Consider the following 21,225-nt stretch of genomic DNA (forward strand, 5'->3'; position numbering starts at 1 on the left):
GTAGATACTGTACTCTATATCATCGACTGCATCCTTATGTAATACATGTATCACTAGCCACTTTAACTATGCCACTTGGTTTACATACTCATCTCATATGTATATACTGTACTCGATATCATCTACTGTATCTTGCCTATGCTGCTCTGTACCATCACTCATTCATATATCCTTATGTACATATTCTTTATCCCCTTACACTGTGTATAAGACAGTAGTTTTTTTTTTGAATTGTTAGTTAGATTACTTGTTCGTTATTACTGCATTGTCGGAACTAGAAGCACAAGCATTTCGCTACACTCGCATTAACATCTGCTAACCATGTGTATGTGACAAATAAATTTGATTTGATTAGAATAAGGCTGTAACATAACATTTGGAAAAAGTCAAGGGGTCTGAATACTTTCCGAGTATGTATATCCAGGCGGCGCTGCCTCATTTTGATGGTAAAAGTCCCCTCTTTGAGCCATGTTTCAGATCATGTCAGTCATTGTCTGAGAAACTCATACAAAAGAGGACTTGTTAAGTATTGGATATTGTAGATTGCAAAACTTGTGGAGGCATTGGTGGAAACTTTCATTAAATTTTGGTTGATCCACTGTGCTCTGTATGGACTGTATTGGCTTGGAGTTGGTGATGTCATTTGCCTGAGGGTCAGTCTGCAGAAATGGCTGGTGTCCTTTATTGTCCAAGTCCGGTGGGCATGTTGTACTACACTCATTACGAGTGCACACAATAGACGTTGGTTTGTTAATTAGTCTCCTACCACCTCGCCGTCTGCATGTTTTCCATAGGAGCTTGTATAGAAAGAGGCTGTTCTTGAGCTCCTTACACAGGGTTGGTTTTAATCTGCGCAAGACTTCTAAGGAATCTTTCTGTATAATGAATGAAGGTTGCTGCCATTTCTGCATGTTTTGGTCCTGCCTTTGGACTCGTACATGGTAGATGAGATGAGGATCAAGGAAGATTTAGCTAGGCTGACATTTGAATTCAGACATTTTGCTAGTTGATTGGTGAGGTTGGAGAAGTAGCCACATATGCTAACTCTTAATGTTAATGATCAAAATAAAAAAGATTCCTATGATCTTGATAAGCTATCAAAAAAACAAAAGGTTGATTTAAAAACAATGTGCATAAAAAGGTTTATAATAATTTGAAGGAGTAAACTACTACGGCTGCCTCTAGGCACCATGGCAACCATATCCCAGATGGGTTGGAATGTTATTTATATAGGAGCAGAGCTCAGTGACATCACTTTCTGAGGCAGGGGCAACCCCTTAAAGATGCAATATGTAACTTTTTGGGTAACCTGAGCAAATTCACAAAGAAGTGTGAGTTTTAAGTGGTAGATATCTTCTATGTGCGCTATTTCTATGTTTCCCGTTCTTAAGTTTCCTTTTTGTGTCTTTTACTTTTGGTTTTGAACACCAGCTTCAAACAACTGAAAATACAATATTTTTGTATATGAAGAAGATAGAGGTTCAGATGGGACAATGATTCTCTACTCTATACTTGCTTGTTTTTTCACAAACTAAGGTAAACTATTTGAATTTTAGCAACCAGGAAATGGCGGAGCGATTTCTGCACAGTGCACCTTTAAAACGGGAAGTGATGTCACTGAGCACTGCCTCTAATATAAAGGACCTTCCACGCCCACCTGGGATGTGGATGCTTGATGAAGACCTCAGGGTTGAAACGTTGTCAATTAAAGTCTCATGAACAGCAGTGTGCAGCGTTTTCCTTAAATTTTTCATGAGTTCCCCTGTAACTCCAGCAACTGCAAAGAAGTTCCTGGATGTACATAAGCTCTTCAGCTTTTCTATTTTGTGTGTGCAACCCATTTACATTTGTACCGCACTTAGACTGCATTTACACAGGCAGCCCAATTCTGATATTTTTCCCCTAATTGGTCTTTTGACCAATTACAATAGGCTCTGAAAAAAAGCTGTTGTGAAAAGATCTGATGTGATTGGTCTAAGACCAATTAGTGGGAAAAAAGATCAGAAATGGTCTGCCTGTCTAAATGCAGCCTTAATGTACTTTCTGAAAATGCTTGCATCTTGATTTGCCTTTTTCAATTAAAAAAATATTATTCTCCAAAGCATCATCAGTGGAACTTTTGAGACGACAAAGTGACATTAAAAAGTCGTACTTGGCAACATGGAACACAGCCTGACCTGAAATTGGGGTGGATAATACAGTTTAATTTGATGACATCACTTTCCCTTACCCAGTCCGAGAAGTCAAACGCGCAAACAAGCCGAGGCAACCTGGGGTGTATTCATTACCTCTAGCAATGGAAACAGTTTGCCTTTTAAGAACCGAACGAAACGGGGAGGAGCCTACCTGAATTTGTGCAATAGAAACTCTGGTTTTTGTTAACCATTTCCGTTTGGGGTAAACAGTTTCTGTTGGAAAACGTTTAGCAACAGAATCTGCGTAATGAATACACCCATGCAGACGAAGCGATAAAACGGCCCAAGACAAGACAGGGGGTGGTCTCTCAATACACCGCCTTATATAAAGGTTATTGTATAACTTAGCCATTGAGTATATTTGGGCCAATACATTACTGAATGGTCACTTTTCAGCAGGACCCACCAAAACTACAAATGAGGTGAGTTTGATTTCAATGTATCGATTCGACTCGCGCGTGTGTTGTCGCACCAATGTGACAAGCGAAATAGGTAAAATAGGCAGTCGTGTTATTGATGTAATGAAATTTGTCTAAATGTCGACAGATTTGTTTTAGCTTTCAGAAAAATAAAACGAAGCGAGTGCAAGTGAGATCAAGTCACATTTGAATGAATTGATCTTGCAATTCAGTTTGGGATAGCATTTCACCTTTGGGTTAACACACCACCTTGACTATGGGGAACCCCTAGATTTCAGTTCAGTATGGAATCTAGGCCATTAGACTTAAGCATTGTTACCAAAATGTGCTCACTTACACCATGAACAGCAGTGACTAATTCAAGTGTAATGGGTGGTAGAAGCACTCCCTCACCCTGGCTCTAATTGTTTACAGATGTTTTTGCATGCCTTTTGTGTCACATACACTACCGTTCAAAAGTTTGGGGTCACTTAGAAATGTCCTTGTTTTTGAAAGAAACAACATTTATCAGAAATACAGTGTAGACATTGGTAATGTTGTAAATGACTATTGTAGCTGGAAACGGCTGATTTTTTAAAATGTAATATCTACATACAGAGGCCCATTATCTGCAACCATCACTCCAATGGCATGTTGTTAGCTAATCCAAGTATATCATTTTTAAAAGGCTAATTGATGATTAGAAAACCCTTTTGCAATTATATTAGCACAACTGAAAACTGTTGTCCTGATTTAAATCAGCAATAAAACTGCCCTTTAGACTTGTTGAGTATCTGGAGCATCAGCATTTGTGGGTTTGATTACAGGCTCAAAATGGCCAGAAGCAGATCCCAATGAAACTATTCTTGTTCTGAGAAATAAAGGCTATTCCATGCAAGAAATTGCCAAGAAACTGAAGATATTGTACAATGCTGTGTACTACCTTCACAGAGCAGCACAAACTGTCCCTAACCAGAATAGAAAGAGGAGTAGGAGGCCCCGGTGCACAACTGAGCAAGAGGACAAGTACATTAGTGTCTAGTTTGAGAAACGGAAGTCTCACAAGTCCTCAACTAGGAGCTTCATTAAATAGTACCCGCAAAACACCAGTCTCAACGTCAACAGTGAAGCGGCAACTCCAGGATGCTGGCATTCTAGGCAGAGTTGCAATGAAAAAGCCAAATCTCAGACTGGCCAATAAAACGAAAAGATTAAGATGGGAAAAAGAACAGACACTGGACAGAGGAACTCTCCCTAGAAGGCCAGCATCCCGGAGTTGCCTCTTCACTGTTGACGTTGAGACTGGTGTTTTGCGGATACTATTTAATGAAGCTGCAAGTTGAGGACTTGTGAGGCGTCTGTTTCTCAACCTAGATACTCTAATGTACTTGTCCTCTTGCTCAGTTGTGCACTGGGGCCTCCCACTCCTCTTTATATTCTGGTTAGAGACAGTTTGCTCTGTTCTGTGAAGGGAGTAGTACACATTTATTACTGGCCATTTTGAGCCTGTAATCAAACTCCCAAATTCTGATGCTCCAGATACTCAAATAGTCCAAAGAAGTCCAGTTGTATTGCTTCTTTAATCAGGACGACAGTTTTCAACTGTGCTAACATAATTGCAAAAGGGATTTCTAATTATCAATTAGCCTTTTTTAAATGATAAACTTGGATTAGCTAACACAATGTGCCATTGGAACACAGGAGTGATGGTTGCTGATAATGGGCCTCTGTACACCAATGTTGATATTGAATTAAAAATCAGCCATTTCCAGCTACATTGTTAATGTTGTAAATTACTAATGTCTACACTGAATTTCTGATCAATTTGATGTTATTTTAATTGACAAAAAATGTGCTTTTCTTTCAAAAACAAGGACATTTCTAAGTGACCCCAAACTTTTGAACAGTAGTGTATGTCTGTGAGACACAGTTGCTATATGTCATCATGTTATAAGATTGGGATTGTTGCATATATTTTTGAATGATTTACAAGCTTAAAACATGATGAATATTGGATCCATTGAGATAAAAAATGAATTATATGCTTCCCTTAATTGCAACAAGACTGTCTTTAAAATATGCAAATCATGTTACATCTGAAATAGTAGCACATGATCAAAATATGTGTTTATTTGGCCTTTGATCATCAAGCTTCCATGTATCCATTGTGTTCTGAGTCTGACAAAATCATTACAATATCCAAATACTCACAGAAGACATCAGCCATAACATTTTAGACCAAGACTAGAGGTAGACTTAGTGTTGGACTATTCCTTGGGCTACTACTCATGGAATAGGCCTAATTTTGTACTTTTTTAAATGTAACATTTTTGTATATTTTTAGGTTAGAACCTCTGTAAAGTCAAGGTAATTAATTCCCTAGCGGTCACTATGTTGTTCCTGGTTGTGTTGACTGCTCTAGTGTAGTTAATCTAATTCAGCTTGTCAACCATTCATATCGGGTTCGCTAAATTAGGGTTGGAGTAAAAATCTACAGGACGGTAGCTCTCCAGGAACAGGGTTGGAGAGCCCTGAATTAGACTATTGATAACAGTTACGTCTGCACAGGGCTCCATTCAGACACGCTTCTACAGTGCTGTTATTGAATGCCTTCCACAGATAGGTCACATTGTCACTAGGCCATAGGAGGCCTACCTTTCTTAAACCTGCTGCTTCCCCTCGGTGCATATGCCTCATCAGCATCCTTTGAAGATGTGCTGGGCAGGGCTGCCCCTCTCTAGCCTTGCTGACGCGACCCATGTGACTTTGAGTTAGGTGTCAGCCAGACTAACCCTACTCCCGTCTCGTCTTATCAGTTTTTCCTCTAATTCCCTCTGCACCCCCGCAGTCTGCTGCATGCAGGTAGTTACCATGGTTATGCAGCAGCACCAGCCGAGGCGCTTCTGGAGCTGCATCACATTGGCATGTACAAATATTCATAAATTACCCTGTGTAGCTGGAATGATATGACTGAGCTCAAAGCAGGAGGCAGGACCAAGGTCTCCCCGAGACATCACTACTGTTTCCAAACACACTGCAGATATTTGGATGAAAGAACATTTCCCTCATCTGCATTGTTTTACCCAGCAGCCTTTTTGTTTCTCATTTTCTTAAAAAAAACACAAACCACAGAATCAGAAGAGTTGGTGCCTCTGTGTCAGTCAACTGGAATGTTCTGCTAAAGGCAGAACATTATTTAGGGGTCATTAAGAACCGCTTAAACTATTTCCCTGGTATTTGTCTACTAATATAAACTGTATCAAATAATTTGCTTGGTAGAAAATAACAATAGCCTTTTGGGCTTAGATATAGGCCTATACTGCAACAATTCATTCATCTGTGAGTGTTCCTCAAAGTGTAAAGGACTAAAACTCGTTCAAAATCCACCCTAAAATGGAATCTGCGGTCACACAAATATTGCAGTTGGTTAACACACCTCCACAAAGCAGCTGTAACAAACATCCAATTCATCGCCTCAACCAGGGGATATATGGCTTGCGATGTAGCGGCTTTAATCAATTCAAGCAAGCCAGGTCAATGGCACACATCCGGTTTGGCCAATGACATGTTAAATGGTTGGTCGTGATTGTGAAAACCTGATCTGAAAGAGCATGAAGTGACAGAAATCAAAAAAATTGTTACAACATGCTTGTAAAATGCTATAACTTGTTTGCCGCATGGTCTCAGAAAATCCCAGTGATATTGCTCTGAGAAATTCACTCATGGATTGCCATCCAAAATAGTGCTCCTTTGTGCTTAAAATGGTGCATTATTAGGGTACTGCCCTTTTTAAAGAATCAATACATCACTCCTACAAGCGGCTTAGTAAAAATCAGTACCTCACTCCTACAAGCGGCTTAGTAAAAAATCAGTACATCACTCCTACAAGTGGCTTAGTAAAAAATCAGTACATCACTCCTACAAGCGGCTTAGTAAAAAATCAAAACATCACTCCTACAAGCGGCTTAGTAAAGAATCAGTACATCACTCCTACAAGCGGCTTAGTAAAGAATCAGTACATCACTCCTACAAGCGGCTTAGTAAAGAATCAGTACATCACTCCTACAAGCGGCTTAGTAAGCTTAGGATATGCCTTGTTGCTGGTATGTTTAAAATTCAGGCTCTCCTACTTAAAACCGCTACCATCAATCTAATTTCTCAATGCACTAGAAACACATGAGGATACTTGGACATACCATGGACATTATATATAGCTAGCTACCCTCTGGCATCTGTATGATCAATTGTTTTGATAAAGAGATGGCTCTTGGTCATCTCAGACAGTCAAAATAAAAGATGTATGGAGTTTCCAACCATATAGTAACCTCTTTGTAATGTCAATGGGCTTCAATTATATATATTTTATTCTATGAATAAGTCTTTCTGGGTCTGGCCAGACATGAGAACAAAGGATGTGGATGTTGGGATGTGAGAACATGCTTGGCTTCAGCTGAGCTGGTTCTGTGGGCGTCTGTACTGACTGACACGGGCTGCGTCTCAAACGGCACCCTATTTTCAACATGGTGTACTACTTTTGACTAGAGCCCTATTGGCTCTGGTCTAAAGTAGTGCACTATATAGGGAATAGAGTGCCGTGTAGGACGCGCCCACGATGCCTGGTGTCCAGATGTTAGCGGCTGGCTGTGTGCCTGCCCACATGTTAATGGTCCCTGCACCTCTCTGGCCCTGAGAACCACCCTGCTCTTCTATAGCCAGGACCACAATCAGTAGGCAAAATTGTGGAACATTGCAGGGGTCCGGGGTTGTGTCCAGTAGGTACAACACAGAAACAGAAATGTTTTGAGCTGGTGAAACAGTGAGTTATTACCTGAATTTGAGTTTGAGTTTGAGTTTGAGTTTATTTTTATTTTTACAGGGACAGTGCACATGAATCAACATTTCAGTAAAAGTGCCGGTTTTAGCCAACCGGCAAATTTTCAACCGCAGTCCCTGGGCAGGTTATTAAAAACAATTACAATATAGACAATAGCAACATAGAACAAGCAAGACATAGCATACAGACAGAGCAACATAGGACAAGCAAGACGTAGCATACAGACAGAGCAGCATAAAACAAAATGTCATTTGTTCAGTAAGGAAGGCTGCACTCTTAGAAAAAAAGGTTCTGGATAGAACCAAAGGGTTCATTGATCAGAACCTCAGGGTTGCTATATAGAACCTTAAGGGTGCAATATACACTGAGTAAACAAAAACATAAAGTACATGACAGACTGGCCAGGTGAAAGTTATGATCCTTTTTTGATGTCACTTGTTAAATCCACTTCAGTCCGTGTAGAAGAAGGGGAGGAGACCGATTTAAAGAATGATTTTTAAACCTTGAGACAATTGAGACATTGATTATGTTTGCGTGCCATTCAGAGGGTAAATGGGCAAGACAAAAGATATGTGGCTTTGAACGGGGTATGGTAGTACAGTAGGTGCCAGGCGGACTGGTTTGTCAAGAACTGCAATGCTGCTGGGTTTTTCATACTTAACAGTTTCCTGTGTGTATCAAGAATGGTCCACCACCCAAAGGACATACAGCCAACTTGAACAACTGTGGGAAAGATTGGAGTCAACATGGGCCAGCATCCCTGTGGAATGTTTTCGGACACACACACACACACACACACACACACACACACCTTAACTCAAAGTATAATTTAAAACCCTAATCCCCATTGACAGCAGTGAGGTTCACTTTGCACACTAACCAACCACTCAACTAGGAAGAAGAATGTCCATCTGACTGACACAATCTGTCAATGTATAGCTGAATTTCTTTATTGTGTTAAGGATATATTGATTTGAAGGTTGGATGCAGTGTATTTTTGTGCCTTTTTAGTCATACAGGTCCAGGACAGGTAGAACCTTGAGGATTTTGTATTTTTATAGAGAAAGCCAGTCTTATAGAATGGACTTGGTTTTCATACTGTTTGCGTTGTGCTTAAGTCAAATGTCCTGCTATGTCTTCGCACATCTGTTAAGGTGCCACGTTGAACAGTGCTCCGTGGTGGCCGGGTCTGTCAGCATGTCACACCGGTTGTTACTAAGAGGACTCCAGTTGTCATTGTACTATTTGCAGCTGTATAAAACCTGTCTGTAAAAAATAGGCAAGACATGTTATAAAATGACTTGAGTTTAATGTTTAGTGAAATGTAAGAAGAACAATGCATTACATTTTTATTGAACATTAATCAAATATTTTTACCTGGAAGAAATGTATTGTTATTCTGGCTACAGAATAATGTTTTTCTGTGGTGGATCTGGTCTTTTTATGCATTTTAAAGGAATGTCTTTGTGTCCGCCACATGAATAGTTAAAATCAGCAATGCAGAAGCTATAGTACATGCCGGGGATGTCTCTGGAATGGTTAGTATGATTCTAGACTTCATGGTCTTAGCTAAGGATTCGCTGAAGCTTCATGGAAATTACCATAGAGGCCACCATTCCTCTTTTATATCCCCAGCTGTGGACCCACCCTACCCATCTCCCAGTAGAGTGTGGGTGCATGCACTTGTGCATGATTGTGTGTGTGTGCGTTTGTACTTATGCCTACATGCGCACGTGTGTGTGTGTCTCCCAGCAGAGCACAGAAGCAGCCAGTGTCACATTTCTTATAGGTGGAATAGCTCCACCTCCCATGAAGCTGAGCCTATTACAGGCCATTAAACTGTCTGCCTCTCAATAGGGTTTTTTACCTCAGGAGTCTAATTTAAAACCCTAATCCCCTTTGACAGCAACGAGGCTCGCTTTGCAAACCAACCAACTGCTCAACGAGGAAGAACAATGTGTCAGTCAGATGGACAATCTGTCAATGTATAGCTGAATTTCTTTATTGTGTTAAGGATATATTGATTTGAAGGTTGGATGCAGTGTATTTTTGTGCCTTTTTAGTCATACAGGCACAGGACAGGTAGAACCTTGAGGATTTTGTATTTTTATAGAGAAAGCCAGTCTTATAGAATGGACTTGGTTTTCATACTGTTTGCATTGTGCTTAAGTCAAATGTCCTGCTATGTCTTCGCACATCTGTAAGGTGCCACGTTGAACAGTGCTCCGTGGTGGCCGGGTCTGTCAGCATGTCACTAGTGACTCAATCTGAATGTCACAATGTACTGTTACTGCAGTTTACCAGTAAGCACTGATAAATAAAACTATGTTAAGAAATGTGAGATTTTTAGCTACCAGTATTCTGATTTTACTCTACCTCGATCATAAATCCATTACCTATAGCTTACAGTCGCTAACTCCTATCAGTAACATAACATTAGTATTCTATTTGTGGGTCATGATCCTTGAAAAAGTGGATATTTTATGGGTGACTATAGGCTGCCATGGCCCATCTGACCCTCAGAGGGGACTGGTTCTGTGACTGTTCCATTCATTACATCCATCCCATAGAGATAGATGCCCATGTGGATTAATGACTGACAGAGCAGAGGCATTGACTGAGTCCCAAATGGCATCATATTCCCTATATAGTGAACTAAAGTAGTTCCCTATATAGGGAATATGGTGCCATTTGGGATGCATTAATGGTCTCCAGACAGATTCATCCACCATTTATATGACTTTGGATGGAGATGGAAACAGTTTATTCTCATTTCCAACCACTAGGTGGACAGACAGCAATTTCTGTCTCTCTATTGTTGCCCTGCATTGATTATGTCTCTTTGATAGCAGGAAGGAGGATACACCTCAACCTAGTGCCATTTTTAGATGTAGGTATGGCTGAATTGTTCTCAATACAATATGTGGCAATACAATGATTTTTATCCAATGCCGCGGATGAATCGGCAGAGGTTTAAAAGCTTTTGTCAGAATGTGGCACCACTGGCAAGCTGCTTAGGTTAAATATAAATTCCAAGAGTGAGAGAGCCTGCAGACACTGACATTCAGGAAAGAACCAAAAGGCTTTTTATTTTGCGTTCCGGAAGGCTGAAGTACAGTACATTCAGCTCAGGCATCTGTCAAGTCAATGAAGAAAGGTCAATGAAGAAAGGATACACCCAACTTTCTATTAGTAATGATGTGATATTTACTAGAAAATACTAAACAATTAGGCATACTGGTGTAAGGCATTTATTAAAGCTGTTATTTGAAATAATCATGAATAATGCTATTACAAATCAAACAGCATATTCTAATTATTAGCTTATGTATTGGTTGTTCATGTATGGTTATTAATTCACTCTGTCTTTCCCTCTGTTGCATATTAATAATAGTCATTAATGGTCTGATTCAGGATAAAATCCTCTTAGCACAGAACTCATGTTCTTTATACAAGCAGTTGAATAGCCCTGGCTGGATAACTCCATTACTAAACAAACCAACTAGCCAGACTGTTGGATATCCTCTCTGGGTCCACACTTTTGTCTGTTACATAGTGGGGTTTCTTTGGAAACATAACACCCTTTTCCTTCTGTCTCGCTCCTTTATGGCCTTGCCTGACCAGCAGCTGCAGGGTTAATGTTTAGCAGTAGTTGGAGGGGAGAGGAGGAGGAGGAGGAGAGAGGTGGGGGCGAGTCTACAGTTATTGTAGTAGGCAGGGTCTATTGGGGCAGGAAGCCTGCCTCCTCACTCGCCCTGGAACAATGGGAGATATTGCAGGCAGACGGTACAGCACAGGGCAGCCGGCAAGAGATGCACACAATTCACATGCTCGAGGACGGGCCTTTTTCTATCAGTAGTTTAGAGGAAACAGTTCCTTATTAGAGGAGAGGGCATCACCTTGTGGATAAATCCTTTCTTCAACTGGAAAATACTTACATTGTGGGGCTTTTTTTACGACTGATTTTCTTTAGACTGGGGCTCTCTCGGGAGCTTTGAGTGGATGCTAGGATATGAAGCAAGGTGAGACTGGGTGGGCATTTTAGGACAAGCAGATCTGAACATATATAGTGAAACGTTTTTATTGTTAGGACTGACAATGTAGTCTAGACTATTTGTCCATTTTGTGCCGTTATGGCTGTGTTTAGATTTCATTGATTGTGTAGATATGAGATGTAGAGTTGATGTGACAGGTGAGGTGACAGAACCACACCATATGACGTATTAGCTGTGGCGACAGATGAACTTGGGAAGCAGAGATCAGACGCCCACAGGCAGGTCTATGTAACCTCTATGTTATTATGAACACGTATGACACTGTTGCAGCATCAGTGGACAATTTTTGGAACAACGCTAAGCACTCAGACCCATGTTTAGTAATTTCATTGTTCAACCCAACATGGATGCGTTTGATTGGGGTTGATTTAGTTTGTTTTATAGATCATAAGAGAGGGGCATGTGTAAACATGTGGTTTGCTGTTTAGTGTGCCCAATTATGACAAAGCCTCCCCGGTCTCGCTGTATCGGGACTGGCAGTCTTATAATGCAGTTCCTGTAGGGAGGACGGAGGGTGGGGTTGCCTGGCAAATATTTAGAAATATCCCCGTGAGGCCTGCACCACTCAGGTTGATTAGTCTCAGACATGGCATTGATCCAACCTCTGGGTTCTTTTGGGAATTGTCCCTCCGCCCCTCCCCCGATCTGTTATTCCCTCTCTCTCCCCTGTACTTTCAGTCAAAATCTTGTTATTGGATGACTAATCTCACTGTTATTTTGTCTAAACATCAGAAGCCACAGTAACAAATGAATCCAATAGTCTGAATATGATCTATGTCACTGTCTAAATGTGTATCTACAGTGACATACTGTATTTTAGGCTACTGACAGTGTTGATAGTCATGTTTATTCAGATTTATTCCTACAGGTCGTGATTTCTCTTTTTAAGATCCTGTTCAATTTGTCTGTCTGAGTCTTCAATGCTGTTTACATCACCTGTTGACACACTTTGATTGTTCACACTGAGAGAACTTCAATCTGTGCCATCCCAGATTGGCAGATGGGGAAGGGTACTGTTTGATATAACCTGAGACAGCCTCCGCCCGGCAGCAGCCAAATCCCCAAGTGTGTGACTGACTGACATGATTTAAGGAGCTTGAAGGGGTTTGGCTCTACTGAGTTGTCTTTGATTTATACTGTAGCCTTGCCCCCCATTCCATGAATATAGAGTGTAGTCTGCAAGTCGGCTCATTCCTTGTGGCATCACACCAGATCGAGCCACTTTGAACTCTGAGCTCCATTCAGATTACCTCACACACACCGCATGATATAAATATCAATGTTACCAACCTCCACAGGCAAAACACATTCTCAAGAAAATCATTGCTCAAGAAGTGCCACTTTTCACAGTTTCTTGGATGTGATCAGGTGTGTGTGCACCCAATAACACTATTTGGCTATGGCAAGTGGATCATAAGAATAATCTCTAACACCAGTTGTTGTTTTTGTCGCACAACAACAGATCACAGGTCAGGATTTTCACAAATGGAACCGGTGTGTTCTGACTGAGACAGGTATGCAGAATGCTCTGCTCTGTTTGATCTGCAGCTGGAAACCCAAAGTGGGAAAGGCCGATGCTAATCACATTGGAAGTTGACAAGATCTAAAGGATCAGCTTTGGTTTCCCTTGTGGGCTGCTTGGGAGTGAAGAGCGAATACTGTAGCTCTTTATCTAAACTCATCTTGTCTGAAGGAACGCAGCCAGACTAGACTGACTCTGAATCTGAAGCCTATGGCAGTGACTAAGCATGCTCCTATTTAGCAAGCTACAGTATGAGGACAAGGCAACCTTCCAAATGACACCCTCTTCCCTAAATAATGCTTATGGGCCCTGGTCAAAAGTAGTGCACTACATAGGGAATAGGGTGCCACATGGGACTCAACCTATGACAGAGAGCATCGGAGTGTGTTCACATTTAGCTATGAGGGCAAGTCTTGTGGAAACTGAACATAACTACCGATGACAGTACAGTAATGGGGAATCCCAGATTGCAGACTGGTTACATTGATGTTCAATACAGTGATTTTAATACTGCGTGTCTGCAGCCTGCATGACATGGTATTATCACTGGAACATGAAAGGGGATTTCTTAAAGGCTACTGGGTTTATCTGCTAAATTATTCATCTTTCTTTCATTACACTTTACAATGACTCAGATGAAAAGAAGGCAAGATGAGAGCGAGAGGCAGATTGTGGTCTTGGACTGTCTGGGAGGACAAGAAGTCCATACCAGGCCCAGTCCTGATGGTGACATGACATTGCTCTGGGTCCGTATTCACAAAGCGCCTTGAAGTGCTGATCTAGGATCTCGCTGACCATAAAATCTTATTTTAATCCAAAAGGCTAGACTGATCCTAGATCAACAGTCTGAGACACTTTATGAATACGGGTCCTGATAATGACAGACATGCTATCCACACATGCTAAAACCACTTTGAAGCCCCTCTCTGGAGATGTTTTTTCTGAGTGTGCATCTGGGAAACCAAGAGGGAGCAAGATGGCCTTAATGTCATAGACTATATCAAAATAATGTTTGATGTCAGCAAATCTGACTGACTACTGTGAGTGGTGGAAAAGGAGGGATGAGAGAACAGTTGCGAGGATGACAGATGGTAACAAGATGTAACTTTGTTTTTCCTCAGCTTTTTGGCTCTGACATTGGGAGAAGACTAGAGCGAGAGAGAGGTGGTTTACACACCGAGGAATAGGACTGAGTGCTCTGCTCTAAGGAGAGCTGACATCACAGGTGACTGTCTGTTCCAGATGACTCTGTTCTAGTCGACAGTTCTTTTCCATGTTCTTTGTCTTGTATGTTCCACCCATGAAAACTGACCCCCCCCCCTTGCAATAGCTTCTGGTTGGATAATACCTTTGGGGAGACCCCCTGCTTGGCAATTTACTTCTGGTGCATGACACATTTGTTTTCTTATGGTATAATGTTACAGATTTTTGTCTCCTTTATAAAAGCACATCACATGTCCTCAAGCATATATTTTTTTTATAGCAGGTATCCATTTTACAACCGTTTTAGAGAAAACAGGTGTTATGTGTTCCAGCCCAGAGATTAAGTGATATATCTTGTTCTCTACATTTAAATTGGGAAACTGTGTGTCATTGCACTTCATGTACTCTTTGTTTTCTGTGGATGTATTATGGGGAAAGCGCAGTGGAGGTGGGAACATCATTGAAAACAAGCAGTGCTGCTGAAATAGCTATGTCTACCTTATGGTGTTCAGGGTTACCCTTTTGTTATCTGTGTATTTCACTCTCTGCTTTCTCTTCATGTCCTTTTGGCCATTGTCAGATTCTCAGTGTCCCCGCTTTAGTTTTGTGGCATTTGAATAGGAAACAAAGGGAGATACTGTGTTTTATTGATGGTGGTGTAAAATACAATTTGCTCTTTAGAAGTTCTCTTTATATATCCTCCTGTATGTCAGTCAAATATCAGGGTTATAAGTGATCAGGCACTAAAGGGATGAGGGGTGACTGTTCTGTTCTATGCATCTCACAGGCAGACACCCATTATCTACAGTAGCTAATAAACATTGGAATCACAGTCAGGGTTCTCTTTGTCTCACAATGCAGAGAGAAGTGGGAGATGAAGGAAGTATGTACAATATGATTCATAAATATCACAGACTGCAGATTGTAATAAAGCATGTCTTTTTATCCGGGGATATCGTAAATTGTTTGGGTGACGTACATTGAGGAATGAGGAAAATAGGGAAGCGGCAATATGGCCGTCCTCCTTGTACGCAAACTCATTTTTGCATGCAGTGCTTCTCTATGGCTCTCTCATATCAGCCCATTTCTGTAGCAGGGAATCTCTCTCCTCCATATCACTCACTCACCGAGTGGGGTGAAAGAGGGGGGGGGGGGGGGGATGAGGGTGTAGGAGCGGATGAGGGTGGGGGGAGCGGATGAGGGTGGAGGAGCGGATGAGGGTGGGGGAAAGAGGAGGGTGGAGGATGAGGGTGGGGGAGCAGATGAGGGTGGGGTAGGGGGGTGGGGGGGGAAAGAGGGTCGAAGTGAGGGTGGGGTAGGGGAAAGGATGAGGGTGGGGTAGGGGAAAGAGGGGTGGGGGTGAGGGAGTGAGGGGGTTAAGAGGGGGTTAAGAGGGGGTGAGGGGAAAAAAGGATGAATGTGGAGGTGATGGGTGGGGGAAAGAGGATGAGGGTGGGGAAAGAGGATGAGGGAATGAGAGTAGGGGGTGAGGTTGGGATAGGGGGGGAAAGAGGGTGGGGTAGGGGAAAGGGGGGGGTGAGGGAATGAGAGTAGGGGGTGAGGGTGGGATAGGGGGAAAGAGGGTGAGGGTGGGATGGAAAGAGGGTGGGGTAGGGGAAAGAGGGGGGGTGAGGGAGTGAGGGTGTTAAGAGGGGGTGAGGGGGGGAAAAAAGGATGAATGTGGAGGTGATGGGTGGGGGGAAAGAGGATGAAGGTGGGGAAAGAGGATGAGGGAATGAGAGTAGGGGGTGTGGGTGGGATAGGGGGGAAAGAGGGTGAGGGTGGGGTAGGGAGGAAAGAGGGTGAGGGTGGAGGTGAGTGTGGGGTAGGAGAAAGAGGATGAGGGTGGGGTGGAAAGAGGGTGGGGGGGGAAGAGGGTGGGGGGATGAGGGTGGAGTTTGGGAAGAGGGTGAGGGTGGGTTGGGGGGAAAAAGGGTGAGGGTGGGGTAGGGGGATAGAGGGTGGGGGGTGGAGGTGAGAGTGGGGTAGGGTAGGGGAAAGAGGATGCGGGTGGGGTAGGGTAGGGGAAAGAGGATGCGGGTGGGGTGGAAAGGGGAAAGAGGGTGGGGGGTAAAGGGGATGGGGGTGATGGGTGGGAGAGAGGATGAGGGTGGAGGTGAGGGTGGGGTAGGGGAAAGAGGATGAGGGTGGGGTGGGGTGGAAAGGGGAAAGAGGGTGAGGGTGGGATGGAAGGGGAAAGAGAGTGGGGGGCAAAGAGGGTGAGGGTGGGGTGATGGGTGGGATAAAGAGGGTGAGGGTGGGGGGAGAAAGAGGGTGGGGTGAGGGTGGGGGTGATGGGTGGGAGAAAGAGGGTGAGGGTGGGGGGAGAAAGAGGGTGGGGGTGATGGGTGGGGGAAAGAGGATGACGGAATGAGGGTGGGAGAAAGCGGATCAGGGAATGAGGGTGGGAGAAAGAGGATGAGGGAATGAGGGTGGGGTAGAGGAAAGAGGATGAGGGTGGGATAGAGGATGAGGGTGGGGTGGAAAGAGGGTGGGGTGGAAAGGAAAGGGGAAAGAGGATGAGGGTGGGGTGGAAAGAGGGTGGGGTAGGGGAATGAGGGTGGGGTGGGGGAAAGAGGATGAGGGTGGGTGGGAAAGAGGGGCATGTGGGAAAAGGATGAGGGTGGGGTTGGAGGAGAGGGTGGGGTGGGGGAAAGAGGATGAGGGTGGGGTGGGGTGGGGGAAAGAGGATGAGGGTGGGTGGGAAAGAGGGGCATGGGGGAAAAGGATGAGGGTGGGGTTGGAGGAGAGGGTGGAGGGGGAAAGAGGATGAGGGTGGGTGGAGGAAAGAGGATGAGTTTGGGTGGGGTGAAAAGGATGAGGGTGGATGGTGGAAAGAGGATTGGGGTGGAAGAGAAGGTGGGGGAAAGAGGATGAGGGAGGGAGGGAAAGGATGAGGATGGGGGAAAGGATGAGGGTGTGGGGGGAAAGAGGATTGGGGTGGAGGAAGGAGGGTGGAGAATGGGGTGGGGGAAAGAGGATGAGGGTGGGTGGGAAAGAGGGGCATGGGGGAAAAGGATGAGGGTGGGGTTGGAGGAGAGGGTGGGGTGGGGGAAAGAGGATGAGGGTGGGGTGGGGTGGGGGAAAGAGGATGAGGGTGGGTGGGAGGGAGGGAAAGAGGGGCATGGGGGAAAAGGATGAGGGTGGGGTGGGGGAAAGAGGATGAGGGTGGGTGGAGGAAAGAGGATGAGTTTGGGTGGGGTGAAAAGGATGAGGGTGGGGGGAAAGAGGAACGAGGATTGGGATAGAGGAGAGGGTGGGTGAAGAGGATTGGGATGGAGGGAAAAGGGTGAGGGTGGGGGGAAAGAGGGTGGGGGTGGGGGGAAAGAGGGTGGGGGTGGGGGGGAACGAGGATTGGGATGGAGGAGAGGGTGGGGAAAAGAGGATTGGGATGGAGGGAAAAGGGTGAGGTTGGGGGAAAGAGGATGAGGGTGGGGGGAAAGGATGAGGGTGGGGGGAAAGGATGAGGGTAGGGTGGGGGGAAGCAGATGAGGGTGGGGCGGGGGTGGGGGTGATGGGTGGGAGAAAGAGGGTGAGGGTGGGGGGGAGAAAGAGGGTGGGGGTGATGGGTGGGGGAAAGAGGGTGACGGAATGAGGGTGGGAGAAAGCGGATCAGGGAATGAGGGTGGGAGAAAGAGGATGAGGGAATGAGGGTGGGGTAGAGGAAAGAGGATGAGGGTGGGGTGGAGGTGAGGGTGGGATAGAGGATGAGGGTGGGGTGGAAAGAGGGTGGGGTGGAAAGGAAAGGGGAAAGAGGATGAGGGTGGTGTGGGGTGGAAAGAGGGTGGGGTAGGGGAATGAGGGTGGGGTGGGGGAAAGAGGATGAGGGTGGGTGGGAAAGAGGGGCATGTGGGAAAAGGATGAGGGTGGGGTTGGAGGAGAGGGTGGGGTGGGGGAAAGAGGATGAGGGTGGGTGGGAGGGAAAGAGGGGCATGGGGGAAAAGGATGAGGGTGGGGTGGGGGAAAAGGATGAGGGTGGGGTGGGGGAAAGAGGATGAGGGTGGGTGGAGGAAAGAGGATGAGTTTGGGTGGGGTGAAAAGGATGAGGGTGGGGGAAAGAGGAACGAGGATTGGGATAGAGGAGAGGGTGGGTGAAGAGGATTGGGATGGAGGGAAAAGGGTGAGGGTGGGGGGAAAGAGGGTGGGGGTGGGGGGAACGAGGATTGGGATGGAGGAGAGGGTGGGGAAAAGAGGATTGGGATGGAGGGAAAAGGGTGAGGTTGGGGGAAAGAGGATGAGGGTGGGGTGGGGTGGGGGAAAGAGGATGAGGGTGGGTGGGAGGGAAAGAGGGGCATGGGGGAAAAGGATGAGGGTGGGGTGGGGGAAAAGGATGAGGGTGGGGTGGGGGAAAGAGGATGAGGGTGGGTGGAGGAAAGAGGATGAGTTTGGGTGGGGTGAAAAGGATGAGGGTGGGGGAAAGAGGAACGAGGATTGGGATAGAGGAGAGGGTGGGTGAAGAGGATTGGGATGGAGGGAAAAGGGTGAGGGTGGGGGAAAGAGGGTGGGGGTGGGGGGAACGAGGATTGGGATGGAGGAGAGGGTGGGGAAAAGAGGATTGGGATGGAGGGAAAAGGGTGAGGTTGGGGGAAAGAGGATGAGGGTGGGGGGAAAGGATGAGGGTGGGGGAAAGGATGAGGGTAGGGTGGGGGGGAGCAGATGAGGGTGGGGCGGGGGAAAGAGGATTTAAAAAAAAAGTTTTACCTTTATTTAACTAGGCAAGTCAGTTAAGAACAAATTCTTATTTTCAATGACGGCCTAGGAACAGTGGGTTAACTGCCTGTTCAGGGGCAGAACGACAGATTTGTACCTTGTCAGCTCAGGGATTTGAACTTGCAACCTTCCGGTTACTAGTCCAATGCTCTAACCACTAGGCTACCCTGCCGGATGAGGGTAGGGTTGGGGGGAAAAAGAGGATGAGAGTAGGGTGGGGGGAGCAGATGAGGGTGGGCGGGGGAAAGAGGATGAGGGTGGCTTGGAGAGAGGTGGGGGAGGGTGGGGTGAGAGGATGAGGGTGTGGAAGGGAGGATGAGGGTGGAGGGAGAGGATGAGGGTGAGAAGGGAGAATGAGAGAGGATGAGGGTGGGGTGAGAGGTGGGGAAGGGAGCATGAGAGAAGATGAGGTTGGGGGATGGAGTGGTTGTGTGAGGATGAGGGTGGGGAAGGAAGAATGAGAGGGGATGAGGGTGGGGAAGAGAGGATGAGGGTCGAGGAAAGAGAGTGAGGGTGGAGGGAAGGGAGGATCAGGGTGAGGTGGAGAGAGGATGAGGGTTGGGAGGTGGGGGAGGGAGGGTGGGGTGAGAGTTGGGGGAAGGTGGGGTGAGGATGAGGAAAGGAGGATGAGGGTGGGGAAGGAAGAATGAGAGGATGAGGGTGGAGGAGAGGTTGAGGTGGGTGAGGTGAGGATGTGGTTGGGGAAGGGAGAATGAGAGAGGATGAGGGTGAAGGTGGAGGAGAGAGGTGAGGGGTGCGGTGAGGGAGTGGGGGAAGGGAGGATGAGGGTGGGGGGGTGAGGATGTTGTTGGGGAAGGGAGAATGAGAGAGGATGAGGGTGGAGGATAGAGGGTGAGGGTGGGGTGAGAGGTGGGGGGAAGGGAGGATGAGGGTTGGGGAGGTGGGGGAGGGAGGATGAGGGTGGGGTGAGAGGTGGGGGAAGGTGTGGTGAGGATGAGGAAGGGAGGATGAGGGTGGGGAAGGGAGGATGAGAGTGGAGGAGAGGTGAGGGTGGAGTGAGAGGATGAGGGTGGGGAAGGAAGAATGAGAGAGGATGAGGGTGGAGGAGAGGTTGAGGTGGGGGAAGTGAGAATGAGGGTGGAGGAGAGAGGTGAGGGGGTTGGGGGAAGGGAGGATGAGGGTGGAGATAGGTGGCGGAAGGGAGGATGAGGGTTGGGAAGGGAGGATGAGGGTTGGGGCGGATGAGAGGTGGGGGAAGGGAGGATGAGGGTTGGGGAGGGAGGATGGGGTGGAGGAGAGAGGAGGGAGTGTTGGGTGAGAGGATGAGGGTGGGGTGGGGTGAGAGAATGAGGGTGGGGAGGGAGGATGAGGTGGAGGAAAGAGGTGGGGGAGAGGATGAGGGTGGGAAAGGGAGGATAAGGGTGGAGGAGAGAGGTGGGGAAGGGAGGATCAGGGTGAGGTGGAGGATGAGAGTGGGGGAAGGGAGAATGAGGGTTGGGGAGGTGGGGGAAGAAGGATGAGGGTGGGGTGAGAGGATGAGGGCGGGCAAGGGAGGATGAGGGTGGAAGAGAGAGGTGGGGGAGGGGGAGAGGATGAGGGTGGGGAAGGGAGGATATGGGTGGAGGAGAGAGGTGGGAAAGAGAGGATCAGGAGGAGGTGGGGAAGGGAGGATGAGAGAGGGGATCTAGAATGGACTCATCCCAACAGCATGTTTGTTGGGATGAGTCCATTGTACAACAGTATGTTCTAGAATGGAATCATTCTGACAGTATGTTTGTGTTTGTTACCTACTGTATGGTTTACTTTAAGTGACCTGTCTAGCACTGTCTGTTTAGGTCTCGTTGGAGGGGATGATTTCAGTACCTTCCCTCTACTTACAGCTGTCCCTGAACCCTAACACTAGCATTGACCATATGTTCTGCTCCTATAGGCTTTGACAAAAGAATCGCAGTGTGCTATAGATTACTATAGATTCCTCAGTTATCTAGCTAAAGCCAGCAAACAGATGGATACACCAGTTATACATTTATCTGATCCAGCACATCCAGTCTAACATGGCAGAATAGTGTTACATCTCTCCATCATCAAGAACCTGACACTAGAGGGATTTACTGTTCCATTCTCAGAAGAGAATGTCTTTATCGCTAAACACTCCCTGTTATTTGAGGTACAGTTGAAGTCGGAAGTTTACATACACCTTAGCCAAATACATTTAAACTCAGTTTTTCACAATTCCTGACATTTAATCCTAGTAAAAATACCCTTTCTTAGGTCAGTTAGGATCACCACTTTATTTTAAGAATGTGAAATGTCAGAATAATAGTAGAGAGAGTGATTTATTTCAGCT

The 21,225-nt window shown here is 45.7% G+C and overlaps 1 protein-coding gene across 2 annotated transcripts in view; it reads left to right on the forward strand.

The window, feature by feature from the left end:
• The first annotated feature begins 2,465 nt into the window (after nt 1–2,465).
• Nucleotides 2,466–21,225, forward strand: part of LOC109907065 (nck-associated protein 5-like) — a 32,162-nt gene continuing 13,402 nt past the window's right edge. Inside the window, exons 1-2 of one of the 2 annotated variants that reach the window (XM_031794567.1) lie at nt 2,466–2,617; nt 14,126–14,229. The gene's annotated coding sequence lies outside the window, so the exon portion shown is untranslated. Of the gene's footprint in view, nt 2,618–11,190; nt 11,450–14,125; nt 14,230–21,225 lie in introns of those variants that run through there. The other variant, XM_031794568.1, reaches the window with a different exon arrangement.

Source organism: Oncorhynchus kisutch, linkage group LG17 (assembly GCF_002021735.2).
Source record: "Oncorhynchus kisutch isolate 150728-3 linkage group LG17, Okis_V2, whole genome shotgun sequence".
Classification (NCBI taxonomy): domain Eukaryota; kingdom Metazoa; phylum Chordata; class Actinopteri; order Salmoniformes; family Salmonidae; genus Oncorhynchus; species Oncorhynchus kisutch.